This window comes from Hemiscyllium ocellatum, chromosome 29 (genome assembly GCF_020745735.1).
Source record: "Hemiscyllium ocellatum isolate sHemOce1 chromosome 29, sHemOce1.pat.X.cur, whole genome shotgun sequence".
Taxonomy (NCBI): Eukaryota; Metazoa; Chordata; class Chondrichthyes; order Orectolobiformes; family Hemiscylliidae; genus Hemiscyllium; species Hemiscyllium ocellatum.
In genome coordinates this window covers 16470878-16491576 of record NC_083429.1, presented here as the reverse complement: position 1 = coordinate 16491576, position 20699 = coordinate 16470878, and the positions used below count along the sequence as shown (strand labels likewise).

The 20699-nt window shown below is 41.6% G+C and overlaps 1 protein-coding gene across 4 annotated transcripts in view; it reads right to left on the bottom strand.

Annotated features, from left to right (window-relative positions):
• arhgap32b (Rho GTPase activating protein 32b) overlaps positions 1 to 20699 on the bottom strand; it is a 574866-nt gene that overhangs the window by 452461 nt on the left and 101706 nt on the right. For 2 of the 4 annotated variants that reach the window (XM_060846660.1, XM_060846663.1), the window contains exon 2: positions 14113 to 14174. The exons of 1 other annotated variant lie outside the window; for it this stretch is intronic. The gene's annotated coding sequence lies outside the window, so the exon portion shown is untranslated. Of the gene's footprint in view, positions 1 to 14112; positions 14175 to 17551; positions 17600 to 20699 lie in introns of all 4 variants that reach the window. One more of the 4 variants, XM_060846659.1, reaches the window with a different exon arrangement.

Genomic DNA, 20699 nt, shown 5'->3' with positions numbered 1-20699 from the left:
CTTACTGAATCACATCTCCATGACAGAGGACTCCTTTGGCTATAAATTCTGTGAACATGATCTTAACCTCCACAACCACCTGATGAAGCAGCAGCGCTCCTTTATTATTATTAACATTTATTATGTATTACCATTGAAATGTAAATGCAATACAATAACTTTTATGGCTATACTTGGACAGCCAAATATATATTCGTTATATTCTTTATGGGGAAATGACAAAAGAAGATTAGATATCTGATAAAGTCTACTAGTTAGTCATGGCTCAGTGGTAGCAGTACTGACGTGATTAAGAAGTCATTGTATCAAGCTCCACTCGAGACTTGAGTATATAATCTACTTTAATATTTCATGGAAACAGAAACTTAGAAAATAGGAGGAGTAGGCCATTTGGTCTCTGAGTTATGATCATGTTTGCAAGTTTTGAGAAGATTTGCATCTCCGGTTGAGGTTCTGGATGCAAGTTTGCTCACTGAGCTGGAAGGTTTGTTTTCAGACGTTCCATCACCATACTAGATAACATCATCAGTGAGCCTCTGGTGAAGCTTCAACAGAGGCTGACTGATGATGTCACCTAGTATGGTGACGGAATGTCCGAAAACGAATCTTCCAGCTCAGGGAGCAAACTTACATTCATGACCAGTTTGTTCATTCAATTCAGTATCCTGTTCCTGCTTTCTCCTCAAACCTTTTGATCCTAAGAACAATAGCTAACTCCTTAAAAGCACCCAATATTTTGGCCTTAAGTGCTTTCTGTGGCAGAGAATTCCATGAGCTCACCACAAGCTGGGTATAGAAATTTCTCATCTCAGTTCCAAATGGCCTACCCAATAACTGTATACAGTTCTGGGCTCCCCAATCATCAGGAATATCCTTACTGCGTCTACGTATTTCGGCCTGATACAATTTTAAAGGTTCTAGAAAATACGCCCTCATTCTTCTAAACTCCAGTGAATACAGTCCAAATTGATCCAGTTTCTCTTCATACATCAGTCCTGTTATCTCAGGAATCAGGTTGGTAAAGCTTGTTGCTCTCCAAAGCCCTAGAAAATCCCTCCTCAGATAAGGAGGCCAAAATGCAAATTATACTGCAATTGTGGTCTCACCAAAGCCTTAAGAATTGCAATAAGACATTTCTGCTCCTGTACTTTCATCCTCACACTATGAAGACCAACACACCATTTGCCGTCTTCATTGCCTGCTGCACCTGCATGATTACTTTCAGCACTTGCTTTCTGACAATACTGAGCAACTATTGTACTATTGGAAACGCTAAGTTTTGGATGAAACTTTAAAACTCTCGAATTGTGATAAAGAAGAACATAATCTATCTTGACCAACACGTCTTGTGCAACCAAAGTCACTGAAAAATAGACTGTCATTATTTATCTCATTGTAAGATTTCCCCAAACAATAACAAACGAATTGGCTACTGCACCAGGAGTCAAAAATGTCATTAACTGTCAAACAGTTGAATTATTGGCAATCCAGTTTGGAATGTCGATCAATATGCATTCAGACAAAGCTAATTCTGGCATAAACAAGGTCAAGCATTAGTTTCCCAGTCGATACTTCTGCGTATCAAGTTCATGGAGGAACTCCAAAACTTTCCAAGAATTTCACAGGCAGTTGCCAAAAGACCGGATTCTCAATCTTCAGAAACATTTGTTTTCTCATGGATTCAAAAGTTATTTCAAATGAAATACCATACACGAGCTAGGAACAGAAACATAAAATCTTTAGCACAGGTGGTGGGTTTTTGGCCCTGCCACAAGCTGAATTTACAAAAGCATCGAGGGTGCTCTGAGACTGAATTTACAAGTTTTAATTTTCTGCTTTCCATTCCAAAGTCTTCAAATCCTCTGGAATAGAAATAAAGAAAATGATTGGCACAAAAAGAATGATGTTTTACTCAAGAGAACCAGCTTCATGTGATCTCTTGCCAAAGAATGGAACCTGTGCACAAGTATTCCAGTAAAATTAATTTGGCAACTATCCATCAGGAATTGATCTCATATGACCACGTTTCAGGCAGCAATTAAACATGGACTGCCCCTTTACAAAGAGGTAATTTTGCACTGTTTGGCTTAAGCATGGCTGTGAATTACAAATTTTCCACCTGATTACCAAAAAAAGCTGATGGAACTGCTCGGTCAGAAAATAGGCTGCGTCTAGGTAACTTCAGGAAGTTCAAACAAGCACCAGAAACTGAACCCATTCCAGAAATGCTCCACACTAGCTTTTTGTCTCTTTACTCATTGGTTATAATCATTGGATTATTTGCAAAACAGAAGGCTTTTCAGCTCATCACACCCATTTAGGCTCGACACAATGGCAACTCTGTTGACCCCAATTCCCTGCATTGTACTTCCTAGCTCTGCACTTTATTTTCTGCTTATCAAAATCGGAAGCCCCGATTATATGTACTCACTTCATGAATACTTCTATCAAATCTCCTCAAATTTTTTTTTCTCTCTAAGGAGATCAACATCACAGATAAAATCTATCCACATAACCAAAGTCCCTCATTCATGGTAATATGCTTGTGTCTGTAAATCTTTTTTCTGCACACTATAAAAACTTTAGATCTTTCCTAAAGCAGTTGCCTGGAACTGTATGCAACTACTCCAGTCTAAGTGGAAAACAACAAAGTAACAGACCTTACTTTTCAACTCTCAATTTGTTGGCCGCTAAAAGCCAGATTGATGGGCTCAGCCATGTCCAAATTCTACACACTCTTCTCTGAGAGAGAAGTAGCAGGTTCAAACCTTGTGCAACTCACAAAATAATCAAAGCTGGTATTTTATGCAAAGAAGCAGTGCTGTACAATTGAATATCCTCTCACATGAACATAAAAGTTTCCTATGGCAATATTCAAAGAGATGGAGAGTTTGCCCATTTTCCTGGCCAGTATTCATTCCTCAACAAAAGGGAGCTGGTCATTTATCTTATTGCTGTTTGTGCCCCTTTACTGTTCATAATTTGGCTGCTGTATTTCTCACATCACAACAGTAACTATGCTTCAAAGACTCTTCACGGGCAATGAAGAGCTTTAAGATATCTGTCAAAGGCTCTAGAAAATGCAAGTTATTACAACTGTGCATTCACCTTAAAGCAGTTACAAGCATATAGGTGCCACAAGCTGCATTGAATGAAAGGTGCAAAGCACAGTACAATCTCATGCAAATGTAGCTCTACAAATTCACTGGAAGGTTCATTTGCCCATTCCTGCAAATCAATTTATTGTGTTGTTGTAATACATTGGCACTGCCTGGCATTTGTGGAACTGTAATGGTAAAGCATAGCATATTCGGCCCCAAACAGGGTCTCAATAACCAGCACACCACAAGTAACAAAAACCTAAACAAAATAATCTCACATCAATATGTTTTCACTCAAGTTACGATCAGCCACTTGGCATGTTCAGTTTCTTAGCAAAGGAGATGCAAGGCAGCAATTGCACAGAGCACTCCTCCATAAACACCAAACATTTGGCTATAAGTAGATCAACGGTAGACCTGAACAGCAATTAAGATAGATGAGGAAGTTGGCACTCACCTCCTGCAAAGTACACTCAATCTAATAATCAGTTCTTTAAGTTAGAAATCCAACAAACACCTAATTAATTCCAGTAACTACTACACAGACTAAAGCAGTGAGGCACAAGTTTAATGCAGGAGCTAAGGAACTCCAGTTGCCTCCTGACCCAGTGTTGGAGTCCCACCTGCTCCAAAAGGTGTATTATAACACTTCTGAACAGGTGATCTCAATCAGGTTAATGAAAAATATATACAGACTTCATTCAATAAGGAGTAAGGGCTCTTCTGCTGCAAAGATAATGGTCCCACCTCTGGGCCAGAATTAGTCCAAGCCTGGGTTCATTGCAACTTGTTCCGACGATGTCATAACATGAACAGATTTATTAAAATATACCTAATAAAAAAAATTAAAGTAGTTTGTAAGTCAAGCCACTTGAAAAAGGAAACTGCCACAATGCAGAAATCATATCCTTGCTGAGAACATCCAACTTTAATTGGGTGGAATAACTTGAAAATGATAAAACTCTCAACCTGCAGAATCTTATTCTTCACAGGGTTGAGTATTTTATTAACTGACAAAAGATGTCAGTTAAGCTGGAAGAATATTGACAAACCTAAAACTTCGATCAAATTAACATCATCTGTATTCTCAATATCCTGAAAGACAGTTAAGATCATTCTTGGTTATGACTAAAATGATTTGGTTGCAATACAAAGAAGATGTGGTACATCAGTTTGCTTACATGCACAGCAGAGACACGAGTCTCTTTCCTGCATTGTTACCAGCAAATCTTTATTTTTCAAGCAGTATTCTGACATTGAGAAGATTAAAATTTGTTGCCAGTCTCCATTCCTGTTCCACCGATCCTACTTTCACTACCTTAAAAACAAAAGAATAGTTTTAAGATTCAACAGACTGGCTTGTTACTCCTAAGGTACGAGTGGGTGTGGAGGAGGCTGCAGCTTATTATTTGTACCGCAATGTGTGAGCAAATTCCAGGAATCAACAGATGATATTCTCACGATTTGAGAAATGACTATAGCATGTGGAGGCGAGGGGTGAACAGAAAACAGAAGATGTGACAGTCTGTCAGTGAAGGGAGGACAAGCATAAAAGTTGATTTAAAAATGGGTAAATGTTCATTGAGGCACTAGAATAAACATGAATTCCAAATCTATCTAAAATTATAATCTGATCTGTGCACTGTGCAGAGTACAGTTCTCTGATAATATAATTTCAACAAAATGCTGAATGTGAGATTCAGGAAAAAAGTGCAATCCACAACACGGAAATAGACCCTTCAGTCTAACTTGTCCATGCCAACTAGATATCCTATATAAATCCAGTCCCATTTGCCAGTACTTGGTCCATAATCCTCTAAACTCTTCCTAATCATATACCCATCCAAACACCTTTTAAATGTTGCAATCATACCAGCCTCCACCACTTCCTCTGGCAGCTCATTCTCTATACATGCCACCCACTACATGAAAAAGTTGCTCCTTAGGTCCCTTTTATAGCTTTCCCGTCTCACCCGAAACCTATGCCCTCTAGTTCTGGACTCCCAGGGAAAAGACCTTGTCTATTTATCCTATACACGTCCCTCAAGATTTTATAAATCTCTACAAGGTCACCTTTCAGCCTCCAACATTTCAGGGAAAAACAGTCCCAGTCTATTCAGCCTCTCGCTTTAGCTCATATCCTCCAAACCTGGCAGCATCCTTGTAAATCTTTTCTGAACTCTTGAAAGTTTAATAATATCCTTCCAATAGGAAGGAGACCAGAACAGCACACAATATTCCAAAAGTAGCCTAACCAATGTCCTGGATAGCCGCACATGACCTCCCACCTCCACTACTCAATGCTTTGACCAATAAAGGGAAGCATACCAAATGCCGACTTCACTATCCTATCTACTTGTGACTCTACTTCCAAGAAACTATGAACCTGCACTCCAAGGTCTCTTTGTTCAGCAACACTGCCCAGGACCTTACCATTAAGTGTGTAAGTTCTGCTCTGATTTGCTTTTCCAAAATGCAGCACCTTGCATTTATCTAAATTAAACTCCATTTGCCACTCTTCAGCCCACGGCCCATCTGATCAAGATCAACTCAGACTGATCTCTTTCCTCGCTATTTCCCTGCCCACAACACCCCATCCCCTTCCACTTTAAATCCTCCTGAGCAGCTTTAGCAAATCTCCCCACCAGTGCATTAGTCCCCTTCCAATTCAGGTGCAATTTGTCCTTCCTTCTACAGTTCTCCTCTATCTCAGAAGAGGTTCCGTAGATCCAAAATGTGAACTCTTCTCCCATGCACCAGCTCCTCAGCCATGCATTCATTTGGTCTATTCTCCCATTCCTACCCTAACGAGCTTGTGGATACTTGGGAGTAATCCAGATATTACTATCCTTGAGGACGTCCTTTTTAAGTTCCTGCCTAACTTCCTATATTTTCTCCTCAGGTTCTCAACCCTTTCTCTTCTTGAATCTTTAGTTCCAATGTGTGCAACAACCTCCTGTTGGCCACCCTCCCCTTTGAGAATGTTCTGCACCCTCTCCAATCCTGGCACCAGGGAGGCAACACACAATTCTGATTTCTCGCTGTTGGCCGCAGAAACATCTCTCTGTGCCTCCGACTACACAGTCCTTTATTGGAATTGATCACTTTCAACCTGATGCAACCCTCATTACATTAAAGCCAGTCTTGGTACCAGTTGTCAGTGCTACATTTCCCTGGGAGTCCATCACCCTCTACATTTTCCAAAACAACATACTTGTTTCAGATAGGGATAACCACAAGAAGCTCCTGTACTACCTGCCACCCTCGCCTCCCTTTCCTGGAGGTAACCTGACGATATCTCAGTTTATCTCCCTTCCTGTAACTGCCATCCATCACACACTCTAGCTCCTATAAATTGCTCAATGCCTCTAACTGTTGCTCCAGCCAATCCATGCTACCCAATAGGATTTGCAACCAAACACACTTCCTGCAAGCACAATCATCAATAACATAGAAACTCTCCCTAATCTCCCAAGTCTGACAGGAAAAGAACATCACTCCACTAAAGGCCATCCTTGCACCGTAACAATTTACAGACCGAGAAAACAGCACAGCCTGTCTGCTCTAACCACACTGCTCCAGGCTAACTTAATAGCTATGTTTTCAAAGTTTAGTCAAGAGACAGATCTCAATAAAAATACAGAATCAAAAAAGAACCTACTCTACTCATTATTGTCAACTTTCAAAACAAACAGTAAGGTTAAACTTTGCTGATCATCTGCTGTGATTTTACCCACCCAGGTTTCTCTCTGGTCAGCTGTGAATTTTGCTTTTGTTTATTTTTCTTTTAACTCTGATGTCCAGAGATAGTTGAAATCAAACACCAAAAGCCATCAGCTGTGCATTATCACTGTTAGGTCAGTTTGACTCACTTCCCATGTGATCACTGCCTTTGTCTCTCTTCCTCGTTTTTAAAGTGCTGTTGTTTTTTCCCCAAAGTTCCAAAACAATGCAACAGTTTATAAAATACCAATTACTGCTCATAGAATGTGGAAATCAACTCCAACACTGAAAATGCCTCAAAAAGACTCTTACAGTCACAATTTGATCCCATCCTCCATCTTGGATTACCCACAATCCTTTCTTCCTGTACATTAAGGTCAATACCATCAGGGCATTAGCTTAATCACCCAAATCTTAACCAGGACTAAATTTGCATTCACTCTGACACATTCAACTTTTTCATTATGGTTGTCAACCCAGAGAGTTTGGCAGATTAAATAAATAAAGGATAAGTTGTTGGAGGGAATCATGAGGGACAGAATTTACACATATTGGGAAAGGTAAGGACTGAATAGGGATAGTCAACATGGTTTTGTGCGTGGGAAAACACATTTCATGAACATGATTTTTTAAAAAGTTATAAAAGGTTTGATGAGGGCAGAGCGGTGGATGCGATCTATATGGACTTCAGTATGGCGTTTGACAAGAATCCCCCTGGGAGACTTGTTAGCAAGGTTAGATCTCATGGAATACAGGAAGAACTACCCATTTGGAGACAGAACTGATTCGAAGGTAGAAGGCAGAGGGTGGTGGAGGGTTGTTTTCAAACTGGAGGCCTGTGACCAGTGGAGTGCCATAAGGATCAGTGCTGGGTCCACTACTTCTCATCATTTACATAAGCGATGTGGAAATGAACATAGGAGGTACAATTAGTAAGTTTGCAGATGACACCAAAATTGGAGGTGGAGTGGACAGTGAAGGTGGTTACCTCAGATTACAACAGGGCTTTGATCAGATGGGCCAGCCAGCAAACAAGTGGCAGATGGAGTTTCATTTAGATAAATGCAAGGTGCTGCATTTTGGGAAAGCAAATCAGAGCAGGACTTCTACAATTAACCTAAGTTCCTCGGGAGTGTTGTTGAACAAAGAGACCTTGGAGTTCAGGTTCATAGCTTATTGAAAGTAGAGTCGCAGGTAGATAGGATAGCAAAAAAAGCATTTGGTATGTTTCCTTTTTTGGTCAGAGCATTGAATATAGGAGTTGGGATGTCATGTTGCAGCTGTACAGGACATTGGTTAGGCCACGTTTGGAAATTTTTTTTATGAATCACCCAGTGATATCACCAAGATCTCTCTGCTTAGCCACATTACTAAGAATCTTACCATTCGTCCAGTACTCTGCATTCCTGTTACTCCTTCGAAACTGAATCACTTCAAACTTATCTGCATTAAACTCCATTTCCCACCTCTCAGATCAGCTCTGCAGCTTATCTATGATCCTCTATAATCTGCAACACTCTTCCACACTGTCAAAAGTCCATCAAATTTAGTGTCATCCGCAACTTTACTAATCCATCCTTCTACGCCCTCATCCAGGTCATTCATAAAAATTGACAAACAGCAGAGGCCCAAAAAAACAATCGTTGCAGTACACCACGAGTAACTGAACACCAGGATGAACATTTCCCATCAACTACCATCCTGTCTTCTGTCAGCTGGCCAATTTCTGATTCAAACCGCTAAATCATCCTCAACCCCTATGCCTCCGTATTTTGTGCAACAGCCCAAACCTTATCAAACGCTATACTGAAATCCACATACACCACATCAACCACTTTACCCTCATCCACCTGTTTGGTCACCTTCTCAAAGAAGTCAATAAGGTTTGTGAGGCACGAACCACCCTTCACAAATCTATGTTGACTATCAACATCGACTCTGTCCAGGCCATTCAGTATTCTGTATGTTTCAATTAGACTTCAATTGCCCTCATCCTTCTAAACTCCACTGAGTATAGACCAAGAGTCCTCAAACATTCCTCATATGTTAAGCTTTTCATTCCTGGGACCATTCTGATGAACCCCTTCTGAACATGCTCCTCAGCCACCATATCCTTCCTGAGGTATGGAACCCAAAACTCCGCAAAATACTCCAAATGTGGGCTGACCAGAGCCTCAGAGGCACATTCCTGCTTTTATATTTAAGTTCTCTTAAAATAAATACCATCATTGTATTTGTCTTCCTAAATACAGACTCAACCTGCAAATTCACCTTCAGAGAATCCTAGACCGAAACTCCCAAGTCTCTTTGCACTTCAGACTTCTGAATTTTCTCCCTATTTAGCAAATAGTCCATGCCTCTATTTCCTGCCAAAGTGCATGACCTCACACTTTCCCATGTTGTATCTGATCTGCCACATCTTTGACCATTTTCCTAAACTGTTTAAATCCTTCTGCAGCCTCCCCACCTCCTCAATATTACCTGCCCCTCCACCTATCTTTGTATCATTTGCAAACGGAGCTAGAACTTCCTCAATTCCTTCATCCAGATCATTCATGTATAAAGTGAAAAGTTGTGGTCCCAACACTGAGCCTTGCAGAACAAGCTGCCATTCTGAGAAGGACCCATTTATCCCCACTGTTTCCTGCCAGACATACAAGCTTCTATCCATGCTAGCACCTTGCCTCTAACATCATGGGCTCTTATCTTTCTTAGTCACCTCCTGTGCAGCATCGTGTCAAAGGCCTTCTTGAAGTCCAGGTAGATAACATCCATTGGCTCTCCTTGGTCTAATGTGCTCGTTACTTCCTCAAAGAATTCTAGAAGATTTGTCAGGCATGACCTCCCCTTGGTGAAACCATGCTGACTTTGCCCTGTTTTACCATTCACTGCCAAGGATTTAGAAATCTCATCATTCATGATGGATTCCAGGATCTTACACATGACCTAGGTTAGGCTGAGAGGTCTATAATTTTCCGTCTTTTGCCTTACTTCCTTTTTAAACAGGGCTGTCATGTTAGCAATTTTCCAGTCCTCTGGGACCCTCTCTAATTGGGGCGACTCCTGAAAAATTACCACTAACGCCTCCATTATCTCTTTTGCTATCTCCCTTAGAACTCTAGGATGTAACCCATCTGGTCCAGATTATTTATCTACCTTCAGGCCATTCAGTTTTTCCAGCACATTCTACTTGGTAATGGCCACCATACTCAGCTCTGCCCTCTCACTCGAATTTTTGGGATATTACTCATGTCTTCCACCTTGAAGGCTGATGCGAAGTAATTATTCAGTTCCTCAGCCATATCCTTGTTCTCCACTACTATCTCTCTAACATCATTTTCCAGCAGCCCAATGTCCACTTATACATTCTTCCTTTATATTACTAGCTAGTTTATCCTCATACTTAATCTTCTTCCTCCCTTTTTTTTTGACCACTGTTAATCTTTGTAAGCTTCCAAATCTTCTGGTTTCCCTCTGCCACATTTTATGCTTTCTCGTTTGCTTTTATGCTTCCCCTGACTTCCCTTCTCCTCAGTATAAATCTCTGCTATATCTCTTGAATTACTCTCAAACACTTGCCTTTTCTGTTCCACTGTCTTTCTTGCTAGGCTCCTCTCCTGGTCAATTCTGCACAGCTTTTTCCTCATGCCTATGTAGTTGCCTTTGTTCAGCTGAAACACTATTACCTCTTGATTCTATCTTCTCCCTCTCAATTGCAGAGTAAATTCAATCATATTATGATCACTGCCACCAAAGTGATCTTTCACCTTAAGCTCCCTTATCAAATCTTCCTCACAGCACAACACTAAATCCAGTGTTGCCTGTTTCCTAGTGGGCTCCGCCACAAGCTGCTTCAAAAAGCCATCTAATACACATTCCACAAATTCCTTTTCTTGCAATCCACTACCAACCTGATGCTCCCAGTATACCTGCATATTGAAATCACCCATGATCACTATAACTTTGCCTTTCTTACATATCTTTTCTATCTCCTGAAATATCTTGCACCCCAGCTCTTGACTACTGTTTGAAGGCCTGTGCATAAATCCAACTATGGTTTATTTACCTTTGTGGTTCCTCAATTCTACCTGCACAGATTTACATCATCCAGCACTACTTTGTTTCTTAGCATTGATTCAATTGTATTTAATTTCCTATTTATTATTCATATCAGACAGTTTCCCAGTTAATCTTCATTTGCATCTCTCCAAAAATCATAATTTGATAAAAAGGAACCCATTACTTCTACTATGCTTTTCAATAAGATCACAGCTCATCTGACTGTAGCCTTCCCCTTATTTTCCTGCTGCCCAATAGATCAAAACTCTGTCCAATTCAGCTTTGAGTATATTCAATGACACAGCCTCCTCTGCACTCTGAGGGAAGGGAATCGCAAAAACATACCACTATCTTAAATGAGAAGTATCTGACTTTTAAATTCAATATCTTACCTATACATCAATGAACCATTCTACAAAGACTCACCAGTTTCCCTTTGTAGGCAACAACAGTAATTTAAGAATCCCACTCTGCACTACTTCTGCTCTCCATGGTCTCAATCACTATTCAAAGCCTATTTGTACTGAACACAAAGATCTACACTGCACAAAGAGGTTTCATTGAATCTCAGAGTCCAGGCTTCACAATATGCTCGAGTAAATTGAAGAAAGCAATAAATAAAAAGAACTTAAGAATGAGGAGTAGGCAATTCATCCGCTCGAGACAATTTTACCATTCAATATGATCATGGTTGATCTCAACTCGACCTCAACACCACTTTCCTGCCTGTTCCTCGTTACCCTCCGACCAACTACTAATTAAAAACCTTATCTGACTTCTCAAATTTACTCGAAGTCCCAACATCTATCGCACTCTGGGGTCATGAATTCGACAGATTCATAAACTTTTGAAAGAACTAAGCACTTATCTCTGATTTAAATCTGTTACCCGTATTGTAAAACTATGACCCCCTCACTCTCAATTGCCCCACAAGAGGAATCATTTACTCAAGATCTACTTTGTCAACTTCCTGATCTAATATACCTCAATTAGATCACCTCTCAACCTTCTAGCCTCATAATCCTGCATTTACCATGGCTAAAGATGTGTTGCTGGAAAAGTGCAGCAGGTCAGGCAGCATCCAAGGAGCAGAAGAATTGACGTTTCGAGCATGAGCCCTTCTTCAGGAATGAGCTCTTTACCATGGCTAACCCATGTAAACTGCATGCCCCTGGCCAAAACACCTCACCTGCACATCTGTGGACTACAGGAGCAAACCTGAGAACGCAGGGGGGACCCCAGCAGACAAGCTGAGAACATGCAAACTCCATACAGACAGTCACCCAAGGCTGGGATTGCATCAGGGTCCCTGGTGCTGTAAGACAGTAATGTTAACCAATGAGCCACCATGCCACTCATTTCATAAAAACCTTAACTTATATGAGATTGGCACTCTTCAGAAAATCTTGCCTATTGTGCCTTCTACTTTGTACTGAGCGATTGAGTGCTGCGTCAGTATCAGCTTTTGGTTACCCAACCATCTGTTTTTTGATTCTGTGTTAACTTCTTTCTCCGATTAGGCACCTGCAAAGAACCTGAAAACATTCAAAGGTTCTACATAAATGCACATTGTTTCTAAACGTGACACAGAACCACGACAATCAATTAAACACTCCAGTAACGACACTGGACGTGAAGGTTTTAAATTCAGGATTCTGTGAAGGTTAACATGCTGGTTCAGAAGGCAAGTTAAGAAGTCAAATAAAATGTCAGCATTCATCTTTGGGTGGGCAGAAACGAGAGCAAGATGTACTGCTGCGATTGTATAAGGCTATAGTCAGATTGCCTTTGGACTAGTGTGAACAGTTTTGTGCCCCATATCCAAGGAACGAACTAAAGCTACTCCTTGGAGAAATTTCATAAGAATGATTTCGAGAATGAAATCATGTAAAGAGACAGTGAAGATTCTGGGTCTGTATTCAATAGATGTTAAACAGATGAGGGAGGATCGCACTGAAACCAAAAGAATACTGAAAGGCTTGGATAGAGCGAATATGGAAATGATGTTTCCACTATTATGAGAAACTGGGATTCAATGGCACAGCCTCAGAGTGAAGGGTCAATGAGTTAGAACTGAGGTGAGAAGGAATTTCTTCAGCTAACGGGTGGTGAATCTGTTGAATCAATAACACTGAAGGCTATGGAGGCCAAGTAGTTGATTGTACTTAAAACAGTTATACAGGTCATTGATTAATGAGGGAATCAAGGGTTATTGTAAAAAGACAGGACAACAGGGTTGAGAAAAATGTCAATCATAATCGAATAGCAGAGCAGACTCGATGGACTAAATGGCCCAGTTCTGCTCCTGTGTGTTATGGTCTATTTCAACACAACATGGAACTTTCTAAACTTCAATTGCTATTACTACAGTGCCCCAGTTCACCATATTTTTTTAAAACATCCTTGAGGGCACAAGAATTAAAACATTAAAATCCAATGTATTGCAGTCACTGCCATTTGCCATTAGTTCTCAAGACAGGAAGAGATCGATCACAGTTTTGAATGGTTTTATCATTGCAACAGAATACTACATCAAAACTTAAAATAACAAAGGACACCAATGTTGTGACACCTATTTAACTGAATTATGGGGATGGTTATAATCTTCACCTGAATAAATATTTAATCTTAAAAGCACACCAATTATTTCAGTTACTTGCTTGTCACCAGTGCAAGCTTAGATTTCAGGTGGTACTCAGCAAAAAGTAGGTGCCTTGTACATGTCCTTGTTGTGTTACCAAAATATCTAACATCTGAATATGTTCAGGCTCTTAGCAGCTGTAAACACATGACAAAAAATTTACAAAGGAAGCAGCTCGTCTGGTTAGCAGCACAGTTCCAAGGCAAATCAGATGTTGGTTACGGAGGAGCACTGAGCTTTCCTACTGTTCCTGTTCGAACTGGTTTCACAGCTCACCCAACAATCAGCTTTAAGACAAACTAGCCAGTCAAGTTCACACATAAATTACAATCTCTGTCGATTCTTGTTGTAACAAATAAAGGTCAGCATATCAGAGAGAAGTAAAAGGCTATGAAGCTACCAGAGCATTGAGAGGCAGAAGTCAATAATGCTGTACTGAAGGGACAATGCACAGTATTTCTTCCACTCAATCACTCCCAGTAGCCAGTCCGACTGGCAGCCTGCTTACATTTTGGCTTCAAAATTCCAAACACAAACATGTTATGCATTTCCCTTTATGCACATGTACATTCAACAAAGCTTACAGACCTGAAACCTGGATCCGGTTACAGTGTATCCAATGCCAGAAAGCTCCTCACTGTCACATTCTCCTGCAAACACAGAGCAGTTATATCAGCAGAGGCCAACCGGAAGCAGCTTTCAACTCTGTTCCCTGGTTACACATATATGCAAATTTAATCCCTAGGCAGCACTTACCTCACTGTTTAAAGAGTAATGCTGCACCAGGCAAGCCAGGCTTTCATCACTGACGGCATGAGACTCCATAGTATTAACAGGCTCGCAAGAAAATTCCAACACATTTATTACTCAACCTTATTTGATTTCATCATAGATAACTGGTGTCACTGGCAAGGCCATTTTTTATTTCTTGTCCCTGATTAATCTTGATAAGTTGGCAATGGGCCTTATTCTTGACCACTCAGTCCATGTGGTAGAGAAAGCTGTTATGTGGGAATTCCAGTATTTTGCTCCTAAAATATTCAAAGAACAGTGATATAATTCCATGTTACATAAGTACGTGCATGGAGGGGAACTTGCAGGCAACGTTCCTCCCTTGCAACTGCTGCATTTGTCTTCCAATTGGTTGAGGTTGCAGGCTTGGAAGATGCTGTCAAAGCAGCCTTGGTGACTTGGAGCAGCATGGTGGTTCAGTGGTTAGCATTGCTGCCCGACAGTGCCAGGGATCTGGGTTCAATTCTCAGCCTTGGGTGGAGTTTCCACATACTTCCAGTGTCTGCATGAGTTTCCACTAGGTGATCTGGTATTCTCCCATAGTTCAAAGATGGCTTTGCTAAATTGCATTGTGTCAGGAGATGTGCAGACAAGGTAGATTAACAGGGTAAATATGGGGTTATTAGATTAGACTGGATTAAATTAGATTACTTACAGTGTAGAAACTGGCCCTTTGGCCCAACAAGTCCACACCGACCCATCGAAGCGCAACCCACCCATTCCCCTACATTTACCCCTTTACCTAACACTACGGGCAATTTAGCATGGCCTATTCACCTAACCTGCACATCTTTGGACTGTGGGAGGAAACCGGAGCACCCGGAAGAAACACACGCAGACACGGGGAGAATGTGCAAACTCCACACGGTCAGTCGCCTGAGTCGGGAATTGAACCCGGGTCTCTGGCGCTGTGAGGCAGCAGTGCTAACCACTGTGCCACCGTGCCTCTCACCGTGGGATGGGATGGGATGGGCTTCTTTGGTTTTGATAGTGTAATGCATCTTAGAAGACATTAGAGATGCAGTCATCCAGGCAGGTGGAAACTATTCCTCCAGGCAAGTGGAAACTATTCCACTAAACTCCTGACTTAGGCCTTGAAGATGGTGGACAGGCAGTAGAGGGATAGAAGGTGAATTACTCACTTCAGAATTTCCAGCCTTCTTGTAAAGCACAGCATTTGCATGCCCGTCCAGTTCAATTTCTGCTCAATGGCAACCTCCAGGGCTTTTGTGATGGTGACAGTATTACAATTGAAACTAAGGATTGATGGTTAGATTCTCTCATGGTGCTGATGGTTATTGCTTGCCTCTTGTGTGGCACAAATGGCTAATTAGTAACCTTGTTTTAAAAGAACCGTTAGGGACCAGTGACCACAAGATAGATTGTTACATTATGATTGGAAATAAGGTAGTTTAATCTGAATCAAGATTGTTAATTTGAAGGGAAATTATGAAGGCACGAGGTCAAAAGTCAGTCAACCGTGGTTGAAGAAAATCTACAAAAGTTTATATTAAAAAAGCTTCTGGAGTAACCAGAAATAGAAGTATGTCTCAGGACTGGGAGGTTTACCAAATACAACGAAGGAGGACCAAGAAACTGCAAAGGGAAGAGATGAGTAGAATATGAATGAAATCTAGCAAAGAACCTGAAAATAGAATGTCACAGTTTCCATTGGTATATAAAAAAAAGAAACATTTAGCGCAGTTAAATATGGACCCCTTTATAGGCAGAGTCAGGAGAATTTACTGCAGAGAACAGAGAATTAGCACAGAGGCGAAGGGATTATTTTTGTCTCTTTTCACTGAGGAAGATACAAGAAATCTCCCAAAATTACAAAGCCAAGTGACTGGGGAGAATGATAAGTCGAGGGAAAGAAGATTGTTAGAAAGAAGGTTGTACTGAAGAAATTAAAAGGGGCTGAAAATTGAAGTCAGCAGGAACTGATATTCTACATTGCAGAGATTTGCAGGAAGTGGTTATAGTGATCAATGCGCTGGTAATCATTTTTTCAAAAGTCTAGATTCTGGACTGCTTCATGCAGATCAGAAGCTAGCAAATTTTACTATTTAAAAAGACAGAGAGAGAGTAAATAGGGAATTACAGCCTTATATCAGCCTTCCCGTTGTAGGGAAGTCATGCATCAGTGGGTGACACGGTGGCACAGTGGTTAGCACTACTGCCTCACAGCGCCAGAGACTCGGGTTCAATTCCCAAGTTTGCACATTGCATGTGTTTCCTCCCACAGTCCAAAAATGTGCAGGTTAGGTGAATTGGCCATGCTAAATTGCACCTTAGTGTTAGGTGCAGGAATAAATGTAGGAGAATGGGTCTGGGTGGTTTGCACTTCGGCAGGTCGGTGTAGACTTGTTGGGCCGAAGGGCCTGTTTCCACACTAAGTAATCTAATCTAATTAGGAAAATGCTAGAATCTACTATGAAGGATGCGATAAATAGATACTTGGATAATAATGATTTGAGTGGGCATGTTCAGAATGACTTTGCAAATAGGAAATTTTTTTAACAAACTTAGTTTTCATATTGTTACTAACTAAATTGATAAAGGAGTAGTTAGACACAATATATTTGGATTTTCAGAAGGCTTTTGATGAAGGATCCCACAGGATCCTTTTGATGAATGATCCCACTAGTAAAATCAAGCATTTGGGCTAGGAAATAATGAACTGGCATGGATTAAGGATTGCCTAATACACAGAAAAAAGATTAGAAATAAGTGGATTATTCTCACAATGCTAGACTGAGAGTAGGGGCACTGGAAGAATCAGTGCTTTTCCCCAGCTGTTCACAACACATAATCAATGATTACCAAATGTTAAGTCTTTGAATTTGCAAGTGAGACCAAGTTAAGTGGGAATGTGTATGAGAGAAATGTTTTAAAAGTGTTTTAGGAGGATTTGCACAGGCTTAGTAAGTGGCAAGAACACATCAGATGGAATATAATGAAGAAAATTGGGCAATTACCCACTTTGGTGGGAGGAACATATGTGCAGAGTATTTCTTAAATGGTATGAGGTTTGAAGTACAAAGGGAGCCAGGTATCCTGGTCAATATGTCACTGAAGGTTAAGATGCAACTGCAGCAAGCTATCTGGATGGCCAATCTACACTCAGCCTTTGTTGCAAAGGGATTTGATTACAGGAGTAGTGAAGTCTAACTTCAATTGTATAGAAGCTGGGTTAGACAGCATTGAGTAATGTTTATCATTCAGGTCTCCTTACCTCAGGAAAGATAGAGTCTCAGACTTGCCCCCAGATCATGGGACTGCCCTGAAAAGACAGAATGGTCAATCAGGACCTGAATTCTTTAGAATTTCAAAGATGAGAGGTTATTACATTGAAATCTACAAAATGCTCAAAGATAAACAGGGTAGATGCAGGCAAGATATTTCCTGATTGGGGAGTGTGAACCAGGTGGCATAATTTAAAAATTAGAGCAATGCCATTTAGAACCAAGAGGAGGAGAATTCATTTTGCTCAGGGTTTATGAATCTAAGGAATTCTCCAAAGGCTGTAGATGCTCAGTGTTTGAGTATGTTTGAAGTAAAAATTGATAGATTTCATATTAACTATTACATAATCTCATTATGGGATAGTGAGAGTAAAAGACATTGAAGTGTTCAATGAGCCAAGATCGTACTAACAAGTGTAGCAAGCTCAACAAGCTTAATGTCGAGAGTGTGGCGCTGGAAAAGCACAGCAGGTCGGGGAGCATCCGAGGAGCAGGAGAATCAACATTTCAGGCATAAGCCCTTCATCAGGAATTGAAAAGAACTTCAAGGTAAGCATCCTTGGAAAAGGCTTAGCAGCAGGATTGAAATCAACTAAGAGAAAGAGAGGACTGCATTTGCTGAAGGTCATGGTCGAGAGTGTGGTGCTGGAAAAGCACAGCAGTTCAGGCAGCATCCAAACAGCAAAAGAGTCAGTCTTTCGCGCATAAGTGGGAAGAAAGATGCATAGGTAAGACAGGTCAAGAGGATGATGCTGAATTGGAGGGTTGGATCTGGGATGAGGTGGGGGGAGGGGAGAATTAGAAACTGGTGAAGTCTACTTATGCCATGTGGTTGCCCGTTGTCAAGTGGCTTGGATTTGTTGGTGGAGGCAGCCAGGACTTGCATGGCCTTGAGGGAGGAAGAGTTGAAGTAGTTGGCCACAGGGGAGTGGGGTTGTTTGGTGTGTGCGTCCCAGAGATGTTCCCTGAAATGCTCCGCGAGTCAGTGCCCTGTCTCCCCAGTGTACATACAGACATACATACATTCAGGACACCACTCACACCCTCCATGACTTTCATTTCTTTGGTCCCCAGTGCCTCATCTTCACCATGGACATCAAGCCCCTATATACATCGGAGATTGAAAAGTCCACCAACTTCACAAACACATTTTATCCTAACCTTACATTCACATGCGCCTTGCCTGACACCTCCCTCTCCTTCCGGGACCCCTCCATCTCCATCTCCGGCGACCGACGCATCACTAACGTCTACTTTAAACCCCCTGACTCCCACAACTACCTTGACCATACCTCCTCTCTCCCTCCCACCACCACCAAGCCCACCCCCATCAAAACACGATTCCTTACTCCCAATTCCTCCGCCTCTGCTGTATTTGCTCCCAGTAGGAGCAATTTCACTTCCAGACACCCCATTTGGCTTTCTATTTCAAGGTGATCAACCACACCTTCTAGCACATCTCCTCCACTTCCCACACGTCTGCCAATGAACTCCACTCCCTTCCAAATACAACAAGGATAGAAACCCACCCCCCCCGTCCTCACCTTCCACCCAACTAATATCTGGACACATCGCATTTTCCTCTGCCATTTCCACCACCTACAATCAGATGCCAAAGATATATTTCCCTTCCCGCACCTACCTGCATTCTGTAGAAACTATTCCCTCTTTGACTCCCTTGTTAGGTCCATACCACCCACCAACTCACCCTCCACAAGCGGCACATTCCCTGCCACCATAGGAGATGTAAAACCTGCACCCATACCTCCCTCTCATCTCCATTCAAGGCCACAAGGATCTTTTCACATCCAGTGAAAATTTTCCAGCATATCCAATCATCTCATCTATAGTGTCCTTTGCTCTCGACTTGGTGCCCTCTACATCAGACAGGCAGGAAGCCAACTCGTAGGGCTTTTCAAGAAATATCTCTGGGACACAGATACCAAACAACCCCACTGCCCTCTGGCCAACCACTTCAACTCCCCTCCCATTCCACCAAGGATATGCAAGTCCTGGACCTCCTCCAACATCAAATCCAAGCTACCCGTCAATAGGAGGTAGAACGTTTCATCTTCTGCCTTGAACTACACGGCATCGGTTTTACTAGTTTCCAACTCAGCACTGGCCTTTTGACCTGCCCTACCTAATCCAGTTTCTTCCCACCTATCCACTCTACCCTCCCCACTGACCTATTACTCCCCACCTGCATCCACCTATTGCCTTCCCAGCTGCCTTCACCCCAGTGCAACTCCCACCCTTCCGATTTATCTTTTAGCCCTCTTTCCAGTCCACATTCCTGATGAAGGGCTTATGCCCAAATCATCAACCCTCCTGCTCCTCGGATGCTGCCTGACCTGCTGTACTTTTCCAGCACCACACTTTTCAACTCTGACTCTCCACATCTGCAATTCTCATTTTCTCCTTGACAACAAGTGTAATCATTCTCACCTTACTGTCACTAACACCTTCCATCACTTTAATGATGATCATAAGTAGACTGACAGGGCAGTATCTGGCCAAATGGATTTTCTCTTGCTTTTTGTGCCTAGGACATACCTTGGCAATTTACCACACTGTCAGATAGATACACAATAGTGTTATACCTGCACTAGAACGGTTTGCCTCGTGCACATCTTTATTCTGGACAAAGGTAATCAGTATTAGTGTTGAAATGTTGTGAGGGCCAGTTTGCAGTATCCAGTATTTTCAGCCATTTCTTGATTTCACATGAAGAGAATCAACTTGGTTGAAGACTGGCATTTGTGATGCTGAGGATCTCACTGGATGGCCAAGATGGGTCACCCATTTTGCATTTCATGACTAAAAATGTCTGCTAATTGTTTAGTTTTTTTTCCCCTTTGCATTAACATGCTGCCTTCACAGGACACAAAAAGCAGAATAGCAAGACAGTGGACAAAGACACATCTCTCCCCGACACACTCAATGCTTTCTATGCTCATTTGAGCAGAATGCCAGTGACGTTAAAGATGTCAGAGCAAACTTCATGAAAGTCAACCCAAGGAAAGCCACAGGCCCGGACAATGTCTGCAGTTGGACATTCAGATCCTGTCGGGATCAACTGGCGAAAATATTCACTGACATATTCTACCTCTCCCAGAGCCAGAGTCCCACCTGCTT